At 41.8% G+C, this 18,294-nt stretch overlaps 1 protein-coding gene across 7 annotated transcripts in view; it reads right to left on the bottom strand.

The window, feature by feature from the left end:
• Positions 1 to 18,294, bottom strand: part of MAB21L3 (mab-21 like 3) — a 261,064-nt gene that overhangs the window by 43,990 nt on the left and 198,780 nt on the right. For 6 of the 7 annotated variants that reach the window (XM_074370260.1, XM_074370258.1, XM_074370261.1 and 3 more), the window contains exons 10-13: positions 16,066 to 16,149; positions 11,020 to 11,240; positions 8,105 to 8,162; positions 2 to 102 (exon numbers count right to left, since the gene is read on the bottom strand). The gene's annotated coding sequence lies outside the window, so the exon portion shown is untranslated. The remainder of the gene's footprint in view (position 1; positions 103 to 8,104; positions 8,163 to 11,019; positions 11,241 to 16,065; positions 16,150 to 18,294) is intronic. The other variant, XM_074370259.1, reaches the window with a different exon arrangement.

Here is an 18,294-nt window from a genome sequence, read left to right as displayed (position 1 = left end):
CCTTAAATTTAACATCCAAAATGTAGCTCGTGATAGTCTCCCAGCCGGCTCTTTCTTCTGTAGTACTTCCGGTGGGTTGCATCACCATCACCTACTTATAAACTCAAGAGAGAAACTTAGCCATCAGCCCCGACCTGTTCCCACTCCTCCCCTTTGCAGTCCCTACTTCACATCACTGCCTGCTATAAACAACCTCAATGGTTTTCTATCTCCTTCAGAAGAGAGTTGAAACTCTTAAGAATAGCAGAGGATGCCCTTGGTCCCTGTATATGTATATATGACCCATGAACTTGCTTTACCCAAATGTTACTTCTGGCAGCTTTCTGAGTTAGCTATGGGTTTTTTCATGCTCCCCCACCTTTGCACACTATTTTTTATGCCAGAAACATCCCTCACTCCCTTCTTCCCTGGCTAATTTCTCTTGTTTCTTCAAGACTGCTCTAGTGAGGTGGGGTAGAGCTCAGTGGTAAAGCATGTGCTTGGCATGCACGAGGTCCTGGGTTCAATCCCCAGTGCCTCTGTTGGGGAAATAAATTAATTAATTAAAATTAAAATTAAAAAAAGAAAATAGTAAACTATAGAGGTTGGGGATTAACAGACACACATTATTACATATAAAATAGATAAACAACAAGGATCTACTGTATAGCACAGGGAGCTATATTCAATTTTTTGTAATTAGCCATAATGGAAAAGAATCTGAAAATATATGTGTATATATGTATGTATGTAGATGTATAACTGAATAACTTTGCTGTATACCTGAAACTAACATTGTGAATCAACTACATGTCAATTAAAAAAAAAAGAAAAAGGAAAATAGGAAAAAAAAAAAAGAGACTGCTTGTCATTCTAAGTGAAGTAAGCCAGAAAGAGAAAGAAAAATGCCATATGATATCACTTATATGTGAAATCTTAAAAAAGAAAAGATACAAATGAACTACTTATTATTTATAACTTAGATTATTGATTTCTTAAATATGTGTAAGCACATTTAAGTGTCCTTTATAATTGGGTGGTGGGGACAAAGAAACACTGCTCTGGCATCATTTCTGTAAGTCCTTCTCTCCACAACAATGCCCCATCATGGGAATGAATAGTTACTAAATTTCTGTTAGGGGTTTAGTATCTTGAGAATATTCACCTATCTTATCTTTTTCTAATCCTTTCAGTAGTCCTGTAAAGATGATATTATGCCTCTGGTTAAGTAATAAACTAATTCTGAGCTCATAGAAACAAAGAAACCTGGGGGCAATTGAGAAGTGCCAATTCTCAGGCTCCACCCTTGGCCTATTGATCGGGCTCTCTGGGGGTGGGGCTCAGCAGCCTGGGTGTTAATGGATTCTTCAGATAATTCTGACACACACCCACACTTGGGAAGCACAGCAGAGCTTGAAGAAATGGCAGAGCCCATCAAGAGAGCAATTCCCGAGGGGCTGGCTCCTTTCTCTCAAGTGCTTGAAAATTAATTTAATGTCACTAAGAGTTAAAATACGATTTTATGATGGAAATTAACTGGGAAATGAATTAGAATACAGGCTTATACAGGCACATGCAAGGTATAATTAAACACAGCGCTGAGTTTCGGGAAAATCCCCCTTAAGACCATGGCTGAAGACTAAACATGATCTTACTTGGCAAAAATTTGGTCTTTGTAAAGAGTCCTCTAGAAATAGAGTGAATTGGGGACAGATTGCCCCGAGAATGTATCACCTTTGTTTTTTTTCAGCCATCCACCTCTGCTGCTGGGCTAGACCACGTCCCACTCCCTAACTTGAGACTGTAGGCGGGCATGGCTGGCGTTCAGGGTGACAGTTCATCAGTACTTACTCTTGGTTAGGAGTCTCTTGAAGTTGAAAGTCTCTCAGCCCCAAGGCATGTGTGCTTCTCTAAGGGTGACACTTCAGGCCAATAAGAGAGATTTTGAGAATAGAAATCCTCAGCTTAAAAAGATGACTGCCAAATGGATCAGCTTATAGAGCTGACTCTGGTTGTGCCCAGGAAGTGACCCAGAGTATATTCTAGAGTATTTATGAGAAGTCTTTAACTCCTATCACTGTAGCTAAAATAATAATGATAATAATAATGATAATAATAATAATAATAATAATAATAATAATAATAATAATAATAACAACAACTGTCATCTTTTAAGTATTACTTTATAGATAGGGATACTGACATTTAGAGAACTAAAGTAATTTATCCCAGCTTGTATTCTGGGTCAATGAAGGGGTCTTTGCACAGTATACAGAATAAAATAGGATGGCAAAAAAACTTTCCTCCCACTAAACTCTATCAATTAGAGTCAGAGTCATATTAGACTTTGGCATCTCATTCAGTCATGAATGTAAGTCACAACCCACTGGAGTGATAGCAGTACCTGTACTATGTCAGTAACAGGAATTTCAGATCATTTCATATCATGTTACAGTTGTGACTATCTCAAATATCTTCCATGCTCATCATTATGTCAAAATGTTGGCACTGACTGAACTTGCCTCTAGACCTTATTATTTAATGTACTAATAAAGAGGTGAAAATATTACGGCAATGAATTAATTTTTAAATATCCTGATAGCTTTTAACACAATTTCAATTATAGTTCAGTAAAAATGTTTCCTCTCTAGTCTTATATATTTTATTTTATGCATTAGAAAACTTCATAGCTGGAAACAGCCCATAGGCTTCAACAGATACTAAAAGGATTCATGATTTTTAAACAAAGAGAGGGGGAAAAAGAAAGAAAAAGAAGGGCAGGAAGGAAGGGAAAGAGAGCAAGAGAGCAAGAAAGCAAGATAGAAAGAAAGGAAGGGAAGGAAGGAAAGGAAGGAAGGAAGGAAAGGAGAAAGAAAGAGAAAAAGAAAGAAGGAAAGAGAGAGAAAGAAAGAAAACAAAAGAAAGAAATAAAAAAGGAAGGAAGAATAGGAAGGAAGGATGGAGAGAAAGAAAGAGAAAAGGAGAAAGGAAGGAGGCGCTCTCTGTGGGTGCTGGAGCTCTGGCTCATTCTAACACCCATTTTCCTTTGGTGCTGCCCCCATCCTGGTCCATTTTGGTTCAAGGCTAGCAGTAAACTGATGTAAATCTCTGGCAACACTCAGAGACAGAGCCAAAACAGAACTAGGTAGGCAGGCCATCAGACACAAAGGGAAGCAGTTGGAAAGAGTGACTGCGCCAGTTTTAGTCCAATTCTGGGTGAATGCCGCAGCTACATCCAAAGTGCTTTGGTGGCTTGAGAATAAATCTATGAGCTCCTTTTCTTATGATCTCTGATAGAAGGAACTGCACAATTATCAGCAGCATTTGTAATACTTACTGAGTGCCAATATTAGGTTGGTTTCCATCCTGATGGCTAAAGAGAAATGCAGTAAATGTTTCTGTAGTACTGCAAAGCACAGACACTTTGATAGGTAGTGGGAATGAAGGATGAAAAAGATGAGGTTTACACTTCAGGTGGACACACTTCAATAGGGCAAAAGACAGGCCAAGGGAAACTGTAACTTGGGATAAACCGAAGTGCCCGTGGAAGTTAGCGATGGGAGAGGCTCATTCTGACAGCATGGGATGGGGAAGCCTAAGGAAGGGAAGGGGCTGGCTAGGTGGGTTTGGAGGGTGGCAGGGGCCTCTAGACTATATAGGAAAAGGCAGAATGTTTTAAAAGAATCACAGTTCACTATATAAATGTCAAACTCTTTGCAGTGGCTTCCAAGTCCCTCTGCAGGCTGGAGTGCCATGACTCTCCCACTTCTCCTCCCACTTTCTCCCCTTTGTTCACCTGAGGCCAGCTGCACTGGCCTCCCTGCTGTTCCTTGCACAGGCCCCCAGGCCTGCTCCTGCCTCAGTGCCTTTGCACCTGCCATTCCTTCTGCCTAAAACACTCTCCCCCTGGATATCCTGGAGGCCTGCTCCCTCACCTTTATGTCTGTGAGCAGATGTCACCTTTGGAGTAAGGCTTTTTTCACCACCCTATTTAAAATTGTAACCTACCCCTCTCCCTACCGTAGCCTACCACCCCATTTCCGGCTTAAGTTTTCTCTAAAACACTGCTTATCACTGACCTACCATATCAGTGGTTCTTAAATGAGAGAACGAACCAGAATCACCTGGAGAACTTGTTGAAACTACAACTGGCCTTGGACTCAGGAGATCTGGGGTGGGGCCCGAGAACGAGCATTTTAACGAGTTCCTAGTGATACTGATGTTGCTGGTCTGGGACTCACTTTGAGAACCGAAGCATTATAACTTTTACTAATTTATTGCCTGTCTTTCTCCACTAGAATGTAAGCTCTTTGTGGCGGAGATTTTTATCTGTTTCATTCCTTGTTATAAATCTTGAGCTGGGACAGTGGCCAGAACACCCGGTCACACCTGTGGAGCAGACAAGTGTCTGTGGCTTAAGCGTAGGGTGCGTAGGGGTATTGGGAGCTGTGCAGCGGGAGTAAGTTTGAAAAAGAAAGCTTGGGCCATTTTTTTTGATAAATTGTCATAATAATATGTTAATATTATGAAAGGTGTTATGAATATGCTATTCAAATATTATGAATATAACATTCAAAACCAACTACCATGTATTGTTTCCACAGTCCCAGGCCCTTTAACAATGGGGTTCGGAGGGACCATGTGACTTTGATTCGCCTGAGATCACACAGTATATGTAGTAAATGGTTTAGTGAGGATTTAACTCAGGTCTGTCTGACTCCAAAAGGATGGTCTTAAATACAATGCTGAGTCATCTAAAGATTGATTCTTAAACTGTGAAATAATTTTAGATCTACAGAAGAGTTGCAGAGATGGTCTGGAGAGTCCCCGTGTAACCTTCCCCAGCTTCCTCTCATGTAAACATCTTATACAACAGTGCTACATTTTTCAAAACTAGGAAATTAAAGCTGATGCAGTACTATTAACCTAACTACAGGCTTTATTTGGATTCCGCCTGTTTTTCCATTCTAATGTCCTTCACCCGTTCCAGGATCCAATCCAAGGTACCATTGTCTAACAATTTTTAAAGACTCGCCATGGACAAATTTGAATGTGGGCAGGATGCAGTGCCAAAGATACAAAGATGACCAAAAAGCAGGGCAGCCCTCAACAAGCACGTCACAGGGAAATAGATGCAGAAGTAAAGGATTTCACTAGGTGGGGCCTGGCCAGGACAGACGGCAGCTCAGGGAGCTTTAAGGGTCAATGGAAGGCAGACAGGCAGCCTAATCCTGGGATCTGGAAGGACGTCTCAGGCAGGAGAAACAGTGTGGGTAGATACCACAGGACACTGAGAATCAGCAGAGGGAAAGCCCAGAGGGTGATTATGGTTGAAGGGAAGAAAGAGGTGAGACTGATCAGGAACCCCCAGAACAGAGACCTTACCTGTTGGCGCTGGAGACTAACGAGGCTGTCTTCCAGGATGCTAGCCTAGTCAGGGATAGGTTTAACTGGAATCTTCTGGCAAGAACGTGTAGGTCAAATGGTTACTCTCTGATAATTAACCTAGTTGTTTATACAAATGCCCCGAGTGTCGTTTTGTTATAATTGGGAGACAGTATAACGTAGTGCTTAACAGCACGGGCTCTGGAAGGAAACTAACTGGGTTGGAATCCCACCTGACTCTGCCACTTTCTACCTGTGTAACTTAGAAAGTTTCTTACTTGTCTGTGCCTGTTTTTCCGCTCTGTAAAATGGGGATAATACTAGTATTCATCTCATAGTGTCGGGAGGATTAAATGAAATGACCCTAAGGCACTTAGCATAGTGCCTGTGCGCAGTAAATACGCAATGAACACCAGCTGTGATTATCCAAGTCTGCCTCTATTTCACACCTTGCTAATATTACTTAGACAGAAGCCAAGACACCCACATAATCTTTTCAAAGAGCTTTCAGGTATATAGTCTCATTACACCGTTAGCATAATTTATTGTGCCCATTTTACAGAGAAGGAATGTAGAGCACAGCAAAGTTAAATGACAAAACTAAGATCATCTGACAGTCCAGGAGAAAAGCAAGTATTTTTTTTTAAACATTTTGAAAATCAAGTTTTTGATTTAAATTCCCAGATTCTTTATGCTGCTAGTGAAATAGTGATCGAGGTCCACTAATAGTGAGGAACAGTTAGAAAAATAATTAACTGCAAGTTCTTAGGGTCCTGCCTTTATTAGCAGCTTTACCACATGAAATATTTTATGAGTCTGCCTTCCTGTGGTGAAATATCAGACTTGTGAACCTTTAAGCAACTCACAAATGCAGATGGATTTCATTTGTTGAGGGCCAAAGAGTCCCTAGAGTTGATAAATTGTTAGCTGTTGTAAACATGGCTCACAGATGTGCACTTTGGAGATGGATGGGTCTCAGTGGCTGAGCAGGCCAGAATCTACTCCCTGTGTAAACTTGGGCAAACTGCAGAACATTTAAAAAGCCTCAGTTTATTCATCTGTAAAATGGGGATTCTAATATTGACCTCTTAAGGTTGGAGGGAGCTATAAAAGACATATACATTGTACAGACCTGCCGTCCCAGACGGCATTCATTAAGCATAAATTATCTTCTCCTACTCCATCCCTTTCTTTATTTCTGGAAGCTATAGATTTACAAAAGCCAGGAAATAACACAGATGTACAGGGAACACACACAAAAACAATTTCACCAGAGATACTAAGTGTTAGGTGGAAAGAATCCTTACAAAGCAGCATTTGGGTGGCTAATAAAACCAAAATGTGTTCTCCGTTAAAAACTCTGAGAAGCCAGAACCACCAGTCGGATACTGCAAGTCTCACTTTACACTTGGATCTGATTTTGGCTAAAAGGGCTGAACTTCTGATTGCATTTGGTGACTTCAAGTGTCTCTAGTGGCCTGATGTAGTCATGGAGGACGGCGATTGGACAATCAGGCTGGACACACCCCAGACAGTCCACAGCCAGCTCACTGATAGGCTCAGACCCAGGGTCCAGTGCCGTGTCACCTACACATCGAAAATGTGTTCAGGACGTCTGTCTCTGTGGTTTATGTGTATGGATACATGGAAATAGCCCGCAACTATTGCAAGACAACCAATCCCAAACTCATCTCAGAGGGTCTTGTCCCGCACCCGGGATCTGTCCCAGACTGGGCTCCCATAGGGGTACTTCTCAGACGCCCTGCTCTCGTCTGCACGAGCCTGCTTCAGAGGGAGCTCCTATTTCACTGAAAGGGTGGCTGTGCAGCCTCGGTGACGAAGCTGCTGGCCATCAATATTTGAATAGAGGCCCCTGAACAGGTACACGTGTGCTGAGGTGCACAGTTGCAGGACGTGCCTATGTCCTCTTCGTGTGGCCTCTCCGACGCTGCCCAGAATAAACCGCCTAATCTCGGGCACCCAGTGGAGAACAGGTCGGGGAGAAGGAGCCGGTGCAGGCCAGCCACCCCGCGTGCAGACGTGCTATCTTGTTCTACAGACTCTGCGCTATCTGCCGGTTGCTAGTGGCTCGGCCAGCACATTTAGCTGTGCCCTGGGGCTGGCAGGGGTTTCTGGACAATGTCCCACTAAACTTCAGGGACTGGCTAGTCTCAACGGCCTTTCCTCTAATATTTAAAATGAATTCCACATCTGTCCCCAACAGAAATATTGCCCTTGCATTGCATAGGCATTGTGTTACCACCCACGTTCTCACTGTCATGAAATCCGAGGGCTTTTGGCCAAAATATGCCAGTATCTGGTATACCGGCAACCAGAGTGTCCACCACTCCATCCCAGACATTTATTACTGCATATTGACCTTCACAGTTGTTTCTTTTTTTTTCTAATTTTTTTTTTTGTGGGGGGAGGTAATTAGGTTTTATTTATTTATTAATGGAGGTACTGGGGATTGAACCCAGGACCTCAAGCATGCTAAGCATTCACCCTACCACTGAGCTATATACCCTCCCCCACCAGTTGTTTCTGCCTCTAGTCAACTAACAGGAAAGTGATTTAGCTTTTTTCCATCTCAGTTTCCAAACCCATCAGAGATAATTACCCCTGCTCCATATGCCCTCTAAAAATTTGGTGGAGATAAAATAGGATTGCATATATAAGGATAGCTTAAAAAAGTATATAGAAATAAAGGTGGTGGTATAGGTTTAACAGTAAAACTTACTTGCTTTGGATTCCACTTACGCAGAGTAGAAGGGGCAGTGCAAACATTTCCCTTTGCCCTGTTATGAAGAAAGGATGTATTAAATAATTGAACAATGCAATTAATATATGAGGGATACATAACCTACTTATGAGAATGATCGGGTTCCACAAACTTCGCAGCAGTCACTTACAAATTAAAAATTAACGAGCCATTTCTTTGTGTGCTCCAAGGCAAGTCATGGAGCACCCTGACTTAGCAACTCTTAGCTGTTAAAATCAGAAATAGCATTGGAAAGGAACTTGCAGCTCATCTAAGCCAAATCTGTCATTTTACAGATGAGACTGACTTCCAAGGATAAGTAACATGTCCAAGCTCTCTCAGTCTACTGGAAAGCCAAAAATTAAACCCGAATCAAGTGTCTGTTGTCATTCCACGCTGCCTCCTTTGTTGGCCTGGCTGCAGCTAATTTTTCAGTTCCAAGGGAACAAATTCCATTTTCTTCGAGTGGAAACTTACACAGCAACACAGACTCCTCGGCTAGGAGTAAAATAAAAGTAACTTTTACTGCTCCTCACTCTCTCCCTTGACCTGCCATGTATTCAGGTTTTGTGGGGAGCCTGAAGCTTTTTTGATTTAGGGGATCCTCTGTCAGAAAAAAAATAAAAATTATGAGTAAAAAAATTATTACAAATATAAATGTTTATTTAAATTGACAGAAGGATCACAATAAGTTAAAATTTTTAAAGTTGAAAAACCCAATTGAAAAATGGGCAGAAGACCTAAATAAACATTTTTCCAAAGAAAACATTCAGACAGCCAATAAGCACATGAAAAAATGCTCAAAATTGCTAATTATCAGAGAAATGTAAATCAAAACTACAGTGAGGTATCACCTCACACTGGTCACAATGGCCATTATTAAAAAGCCCACAAATGATAAAAGCTAGAGAGGGTGTGAAGAAAAGGGACCCCTCTTACACTGCGGGTGGGAGTGTAGTTTGGTGTAGCCATTATGGAAAACAGCATGGAGATTCCTTAACAAACTGGAAATATTCTTACCATATGATCCAGCAATCCCACTTCTGGGCGTGTATCTGGACAAAACTCTAATTTGAAAAGATACATGCACCCCAGTGTTCATAGCAGCACTATTTACAATAGCCAAGACATGGAAGCAACCTAAATGTCCATTGACAGGTGAATGGATAAAGAAGGTGTGGTATATATACAATGGAATACTACTCAGCCATAAAAAGAATAAAATAATGCCACTTGCAGCAACATGGATGGACCTAGAGATTATCATACTAAGTGAAGTAAGTCAGACAGAGAAAGACAAATATCATATGATGTCACTTATATGTGGAATCTAAAAAAATGATACAAATGAACTTATTTACAAAACAGAAAGAAACTCACAGGCAGAAAACAAACTATGGTTACCAAAGGGGAAACTGGGGAGAGAGATAAATTAGGAGTTTGAGATTAGCAGATACAATCTACTATATATAAAACAGGTAACACAGTCCTACTGTGTAGCACAGGGAACTGCATTCAGTATCTTGTAATAACATATAATGAAAGAGAATCTGAAAAAGAATATATATATATGTATAACTGAATCAACATGCTGTATACCAGAAACTAACACAGCATTGTAAATCACCTAAACCTCAATAAAAACAAATTTTAAGTTGATAGATACCACAAATATTATAAATCCAGAAAAATAACAAAGTAGTTTTAACTCTTGTTATCAATCTTATTAGTGCCTTTTACTAACCATACTTCTTTAAAATGTTTTTCTTTTAAAAACATCCTTTGTAAACTGTTTCATTCCCTTCACTTGATAACAGTTTTGTGATATCATCACCTAAATGGAGGAAAAAGATAATTTGATATTTCTGTCCTTTTGGAAGATCCCAGAATGGTTAATCAATTTTTTACAATTATTTTTGATACCTAAATTCTTTTTTCTCTTAGCTTCCCAACTCGTTATTTGTGTCATATGCATTTTTATGACTGTATTCAAATTTGAATAAATGTCTCTTGTTTCTATCACATATGAACCATTTCGAACACACTTGCTTTTGTTGTTCTGCTTGGAGTGGACACCCTATGATTATAGAAATTCTCATGCATCCCATTTCTCACAGTGCCCATTAAAAATAACAACACAAGGGATTTGATTTTCTTTGTCACTGTATACGGTATGGTGTCAGGCATTTTCCTGATCACAGAAGAGAGGAGTTCTAGTCTGATTTAGGTGGTGTGAGAACAGAATCATCCACTTAACAGTCCATACCTTATGTTTGGAAGAATTTCCATATATTATCTCCGGATCAATACATGTCAAACTTTATTTTTCCTCTACTCTTTTTATATATCTGGACCTGGGGCTAAAGGACATGTCCATAGTTCCATGTGACCCCAGACTCTGTATGTGAGAACAAAGATGGTGAGCTGGCACAGTGGCGGATAGGCATGTTTGGGAAAGTCATCCCTCTCTGGGACAGCTGGCAGTACTAAAACTACATATGGAAGTGACTGTGACCCACACAAACATCGTCTCATAAACCCAGACTAAACTTATCCTTCATTCATCTACCCCTTTACTGGATTCCAAAAATGCCTGGGGTCCCTCCAGTGTTACCCCACCTAGAGATATGTGATGGCATGGGAATCTGAGCAAAAGAAGCAGCATTCTTAATCCATTGCAATGAAAATGCACTACTTTTGCAAATTTTTCAAAAACCTAAGACCATGTGAACACACTCGTGAGACTCCTGCCAGGGCTTTGGAAGGGGTCAATGCCAATGAGAGGATCTGAAGGTTAAGCTTCATTGACTTCATGGTGAAGGGGGATCTCTAGTTCACGGAAGAGAAAGAGCTACAGCTCTCAGCAAGCTGGACTGGGTGTGGCACATACTTACCAGGTTGAGACTGGGGGTGTTGTCTGGGCAAACTGAGAAGGAGGGAGTCCAACTGGCCTGGTCAAGGGAGGGCCAAAAGTTTCGTCAGCAGTTTCCAGCAGAAGCAACTGCAGTTGCACATACCAGAAGAGGTGTCCCGCTACCTTGGGCTGCTCTGGAGAGAGATCAGTTGGTGCTAACGTGGTGGCATCATATCTTCCGTCCATGGCAGCCCACTGTTTCTGGGTCAAGCCACCCATGAAAAAGCAACCAGTCATCCCTTGAAATGGCATCACTAAAACCCTGTCACTCTTGTTACAATGTAAACATGACATCTGAATCTCAATTTGGACGACTGCATCATAACAAACATACACCGCGATGAACATCAACTAATACAGGAGGCAGTCTGGTGACCAAAGGGAGAAAGCCTCATTGTAGGTAAACTTCTCAAGGAGGGCTTGGATCCCACACGGAGGTCTTTCGTCCTGTGGTCCCTTTCCAGTTTATCCTAATGGTTTGTTTTACAACATGAACTTGAAGGAAAAAAAAAATTCTTTAAAATATTCTGAAATTCTGATTTTTTATAGTCACTCCGGTTTTTAACTTTCTATGGAACTCAGGTTCTTTTTTTTTTTTTTTAATTGAAGTATAATCAGTTTCCTTTGTGTCAATTTCTGGTGTACAGCATCATGTTTCAATCATTCATATACGTACATATATTCGTTTTCATATTCTTTTTCATTATAGGTTCCTACAAGATATTGAATATAATTCTCTGTGTGATACAACACACTTGTTGTTGACCTATTTTATATATACTAGTTAATATTTGCAAATCTTGAATTCCCAATTTATCCCTTCCCATCCCCTTTCCCCCCTGCTAACCATAAGATTGTTTACTATGTCTGTGAGTCTGTTTCTGTTTTATAGATAAGTTCATTAGTGTCTTCTTTTTTTTCCTTCTTTTTTTTTTTGGATTCCACATATGGGAACTCAGACTCTTAAGGCAATGCATCCGACCTGTGTCTCCTGTTTTCCAGTCTTTCTTAACCTTCATTTCTGCTTGCCTGGACTATGCCAACAGCCTCTTAAGTAAGCTCTCTAATCTACCCTATGCACTGCTGCCACATAAATGCTCTCAGGCTGGCCTTGCCTGTTGTCCCCTGGCAGAAGCAATCTGTCCAAACACCCAGAACCCTTTGGTTGGTTCTCGTCTTCTAGCATGTATGAAAGCCACTCGTCATTGTGGTTGTCTGTATATGAGTCTATCATCACCCTGCCCAGAGCACACATTTCATGCATTTCCAGCCCCCTGCAAAGTCAAGGCACAAAACTGGAACTTAGTAAGAATCAATGACGGGCTCCATTATCGATGTTTTACCTGACAACCACAGTAATTGTATTCTCCTTGCCAGTGATTGGTTTAGGGAGGTGTCCCATAGAAGAGCCTCTGATCATGGAAATATGGCTAGTGTAACTGAAGTTCTTGGGCTTTTATCAAATTCTAGTGAACTAAAATGTAAACTTCAATTGCCACAACTATTGCACAGCTCAGGCCAGGTAACTAAGTGACAGTTCTGGCAAATGAAATACAGGGCAGCCAGAGTCTTTCCTCCTGCAGGATGTTGCCACATCTGGGTGCGGTACCCAGGACCATGTGGCCATCCTGGAAGCTGGACAGGAGCACAGAGGACAGAGCTGACACCTTGAGGGTGGCAGAGAGAGACATAGAGAGAGAATCTGAGCCAAGGACTCAGTCAACCTGGAGCTGCCCTTCCTCATGTGTGGGCAAGGACTTTCCTCATTGTGGAAGCCATTTTGATTAAAGCTTTCTGCAAATTGCAGCCCAAAGCATCAAAAATGACAGTGCTGTTATGCTAATTGGGTGGAAACAGGGGCCAGGATACACCATGTCTGTTGGGAATTGCATACATCTTGTGAAGACTGTACATAATAATGCAAGAGAAATATGCAAAAAAGAAACCATCATGGAATCCTTATATATCCAAAGTATGAGGTTCTCCCCCCTCCCCAGGCAAAAGACAGGGTTTATGAGCCACTGCTGAGTGAAAAACAAGAATTCTGCAGAGGATATCTGTGCCTCTGGTCTACTGAGGATTCCTTTTGTCTTTCCTTTCATTACTGACCCTATGTTCTGTGGGGGATCATTCCTTGTGACTCAGGTAAGGGTGACCCCCAATCCCCTTGTCAAAGGGGTGGGCCTGAGATGGAGGCCTGGCCTGCAGGATACACCATACCTCCAGCCACAGTGATTGTTTGAGAAATCGGCATATGAATTGTCACCAACATTTGACAGACACACAAGATGGATGCTGAGAGGGAGGTAGGGTGCTCTTTTTGGGCAAGGGGAAGGGGGACGTGGACTGTGGTTTCTACCTGGAGAAGAAAGCCCTTTGAGAATAAAGTCAGTCCTAAAACCCAGAGGCTCAGGGAAGATAGACAGAGCTTACTGACACTATCTGAGCCCCTGAGTACAGCCATACCTGACGCCCAAGTCAACCTTGGGACTTTTCATGTACATGAGTCAATGCGCTTAGGCCAGGTTGCTTTGACTTTCTGCCACTTGTGGCTGAGAGAGTCCTGACTGATACAGTAGAGAATTAAACAAGGCAAGAGGGAGGCCCTGGATCTGCCACAGATCGGAGTGGGGTCAGGTGGAGAAAGATGTGCAGAAGATATGCAACTGTTAAGGCTTCGTGAGGCAGTAGATGCTGTGGACAGTGGCCTGGTACCCAGACAAGCGTGGGTTTGGGGACAACTGCTCTGAGTTGTAACACCAGCTTAACCACTTACTCCTTCGATAAGTCTGAGATAGCCATTTAGACATTAAACTTGGGTCTTGGTTTTTTCCATCTATAAAATGGGGAAAGATGACTTCACAAATTTGTCTCAAGCATTCAGCAGGATGATGTATGTAAAATCCCTCACACAGAACTCGGCAGACAGCATCCCCATGATTGACGTTAGTTCCCGGCACCAGAGACAACAGGTGTCAAAGCTGCTGCAATGAAATTGTCCAGAGTGACGACTAACACGCCTTGGATCTTTTCTCCTCACTACCTTTTACTTCTATCTTTCTCGTTTGTTACTTAATCCTAGTAGTTTCCATTGAAAATAATACTAGTTACCTTGTTCTTGTGCTTTACACACATTATCTGTAATCCTGGCAGTGATGCTTCACATTATTCCTGACAAGGATGATAAAGTACACGGCACCATTTCACAGGAGAGACGAGTGACTGGTCTACACTGGCCCTATATAAGGCAAATCCGGGAGGGCATCTAGGTGTACCCTGTGGGGCAGGACAAACCCTGAGGGCACTGTTTACCATCCGAAGTTTTCTTTCTCAAAAGTATGGGAGACATACTGTTGTTTTGAATTTCACACCACAGTTACCTGTGTAACTAAAGAACCTGTAAGTCCCTCAATAGGAAAAAGTGGAAACTGACCCAGTGAATGCCAGACCCAAGGATGTATCCAATTACAGTTCTTCTGGGATACAGGTAAGAGAATATTCTTGAATTTCACAAAGGCTGATCCAAAACTGAACTTTCAGATTAAGTTTTAAAGTAACAGTTTTATGTACAGTGCAGGAAACTAAATTCAATAGCTTGTAATAGCCTATAATGAAAAGAAATATATATATAACTGAATCACTATGCTGCACACCAGAAATAAATACATTGTAACTAAATCAACTATATTTCAATTTTAAAAAAGGTAACAATATTAGAATTTGAGCTAGAAAATGAGATTTGTGCTAAGCAGACTGTTCTTTCATTCCTACAAAAAACTGAAACCAAGCCTCAACATCCCCCATTACCACCAACAACTCCTCCTTGCACCCCCCCAAACCCCAATCTGTTGTTGTTGTTTTTAATGTGGGTGGTCCTATTCTGATTAGCAGCACAGTCTTCATTAGGACAGAAATGAAACTGTTTTTGTTCCTATAGAAACACAACAGTTGCAAAGACATGTCTGAGGATGTTTGCTGCAGCCTGTTTGCAAGAGCAAAAAAGTGTCCTTATTGTTGGTGTCCAGACACAAGGGGGTTATTTCAATAATTGGAACAATCTGCTCCAGCTAAAAAGAACAGATAGATTTTTATATACTGACATGGTGTGGGGGGGGGATGTTGACAGTATACCTATACATTTGAAAAGTAAGTTGCAGGATGATATTTAGAACAGAATCTGATTTATGGGGGGGAAAAAGTTGAGCAAAGAAAGTATCTGAATGATGGAAAAGCCTAGAAGGAAGAAGACCAACTCGTTATTAGTGGTTATTGGGTTTTTCTGTGGAGTGGGTCACAGAGGACTTTCACTTTTCATTTTAAAAGTTTCAATGTAATTGTGAGGTTTTGGCTTTTTTTTTTTTTTTTTTTTTTTTTTTAATGGAGGTACTGGGGATTGAACCCAGGACCTTGTGCACTGAGCTATATCCTGTCCCCCTCCACAAGGTTTTGGCTTAAAAAAAAATTTTTTTTTTTCTTACAATGAGCCAGTTTGATTTCCATAGTCAAAAAAAAGTTTACAGATTTTTAAAATTTGAATTAACAGCACACTGATCAATACCAAAGAGGACAGGCTAAGTTATTAAATGATGTCATTGTGAATATTAGTCTCTATATTCTGTGTCCTTTGTCCTGTGTTTATTTGCATAGCCCAGAACGGTTTTTCTAATCACTGACTTTGTTTGTTTGTATGTTTTAATGGAGGTACTGGGGACTGAACCCAGACCTCATGCTGTGCGTGCTAAGCACACGCCCTACCACTGAGCTAGACCCTCCCCCCATCTAATCTCTGACTTTTAAGGACGTTTGCCCCTCATCTAACAGACTGCTGGGCTGGCCACGGGGGCGCAGCTGCACTACCTCCTCCCCCACTTACTTCCTCTGTCTTAACAGAAACGTCCAACCAGCTACTTGGCTTTTTCCCACATACTAAGTTTCCTTATCATGTCTCTAGTCCCCCTGTAGAAATAAAGCAAGATTAAATTAAAAGAAACCCTTCTTACATATTTAGCTAAAATATTTTCTTTACCTCATTCTTCTTTTCTGCATTTGCCTCTTGCCAAGCACTGTGATAGGTGGGGCACCGTCTCTGTGCTCAGGGCAGACAAGCATCCTGGTAAAGACAAACATTGGCTAATGACAGTGACAATACACAGTGACAACTGTATTGCTACTTCTCAGCACCCAAATGTGTGTCAGCATCAGGTCTAGGGGTACAAAGTTAAATAAGACATGGTCTCTGACCCCAAGAGGTTTATGATCTAAGCAGTGCTGTCCAACAGAAATATAATGCAAGACACACATGTAAATTAAATTTTCTACTAGCCACATTAAAAAATAAAAAGAAACAGGTGGAATTCATTTTAATCAGCCATTTAACTTAATCCAATATATCTAGCCTATTGTCATTTCAGTATGCAATCAATATACAAATTATCAATGAGATACTTTACATCATCTGGTATATATCTTACATTTACAACACATTTCCATTCAGACTAGACCAGTTTAAATGCTCAATAGCTACATATGCTGGTGGCTACTACACTGGCCAGGGCAGTTCTAAGGGGAAGATGGGCTTATGAATAGATCATTCCACAATGTATTGAAAGCTCCCATACATGTGCCTAGGATGTTGTGGACGATAGATGTGTGAAGGGAAAAGGTAATGGTCAGGGAAGGCTTCCTGGAGGAAGTGACACATGAACAGAGGTGGCCAGATGCATCATGGGAAGACCATGCCCAGGAAGTGGATTGGGCTCAAGTGAAGATGGGCTCAGTGGCTTCAAACAGTGCGATGTGAGCAGAACTAGTTTGAGGATTATAGCTTAAAAAGTGAACCTGAAAAAACAAAACAAAAAAAAGGTGCAACTTTTACTAAACAGGAATGAGGTAAAAGGGAAGGACAGAGGAAGGGCTGGCAGAGAGGGAAGCTTTTCTACCCAAAGGTGAAGTTTTGATGAAACTGAAAAGATGAGAAACATTTTGCCAGGGTAGTGCCCGGTTAGTGGAAGGCAGCTGGATTTTGGCCACTGCTTGGTCCTTCATCCAGGCTTCTTGTGGAGTGCGTGGACTGCACAACCATCCATGGCAGCTCTCTGACTTTCTCTCATTCTGCACCCTCTCCAGCTGGACCATTTTCCCTGTATTTACTTGAGAATACTTGCACTAGACCTAATCAGGAGGATGTGACATTGATCATTTTTTTCAGGGTTTGTCCAGAAGCATAAGCTCCAACCCGTGTCTGAGCCTTGCTGCACGCCACACAAGGCCCCTTGAAATAGACAGTCTGTGCCTTCTAGGGGCTTAGCTGCCCAAACACCAAGGTGAAACTGACACTGTTGTTGAAAGGGCATCTGTGCCTGCAGGTCTGGAGAATGAGCACCACGCATGCTCAGCAGGTGTCCAGGCTGTGGATATCACAGCAGGACACCGAGTCACTGTGTGACCTTGGACAAGTCACCTTTGCCTCTTTGGGCTTCCTCTTCTCCTCTGTGAGAGGAGGGGTTGGGATGGAAGACAAGGCGCACAGGTGAGTAGGCATCTGTGACAAACTAGAGCAAATCTGTACTCAGCAAATTATGCCCCAGCCCAACCCCCCGCCCCCAGTGACACACATAAAGCTGAACACCTTGCCCTCCCAACCACCTCTGCACAGCCTGCTGGCTGAAACCTGGGAAAATCTGGTTTCAGATATGTATGTCCTTACGCAATAGTTCTTCCCCAGTTTACACTGCGGGTGCTTTAAGAAACACAATATTGGCAAAATGGATTATGCTCGAAATGATTCCTGAGAACTGGACAGACCAGTTTGGTTAGAAGCCCAAGGCACCTTCTCCAAGGGCCTGGCCTCTCCCTCCTGCTCCCTCCTCCCTGGGATGCTATGGATGGCAAGCTAGGAGTCAGGTTAGGTCACAGGATGAGAAGTCTGAACTAGCTGAAGCTGCCTGGGACAGCTCTGGCGTATCCATGCCTTGGCTCCGGCTCACTGGGGCTTTAATAATGCAATAATAACCAGCTTCTAAAGCACACAAAGGCTTTTGGAAAGCTGGAGATAAAAGCGACTTTGTTCCGTTCTTGCCCAGTACAGTAGACATGCATAGGTGTTCCCACAGAAACTGACCTCTTGGCTGTCACTGCTGTTGGATTTTCCCCCATTCTCGCTTACTGAGAAGCTATAGATAGCTTAGAATGAAATCGGCATCCAGAAAACGCACTTTAAAAAGAAAGCAGATGAGAGAAGAGCATATTGGAAAGC

This window comes from Camelus bactrianus, chromosome 9, assembly GCF_048773025.1.
Source record: "Camelus bactrianus isolate YW-2024 breed Bactrian camel chromosome 9, ASM4877302v1, whole genome shotgun sequence".
NCBI lineage: Eukaryota > Metazoa > Chordata > Mammalia > Artiodactyla > Camelidae > Camelus > Camelus bactrianus.
This window is presented reverse-complemented; position numbering and strand designations above follow the sequence as displayed.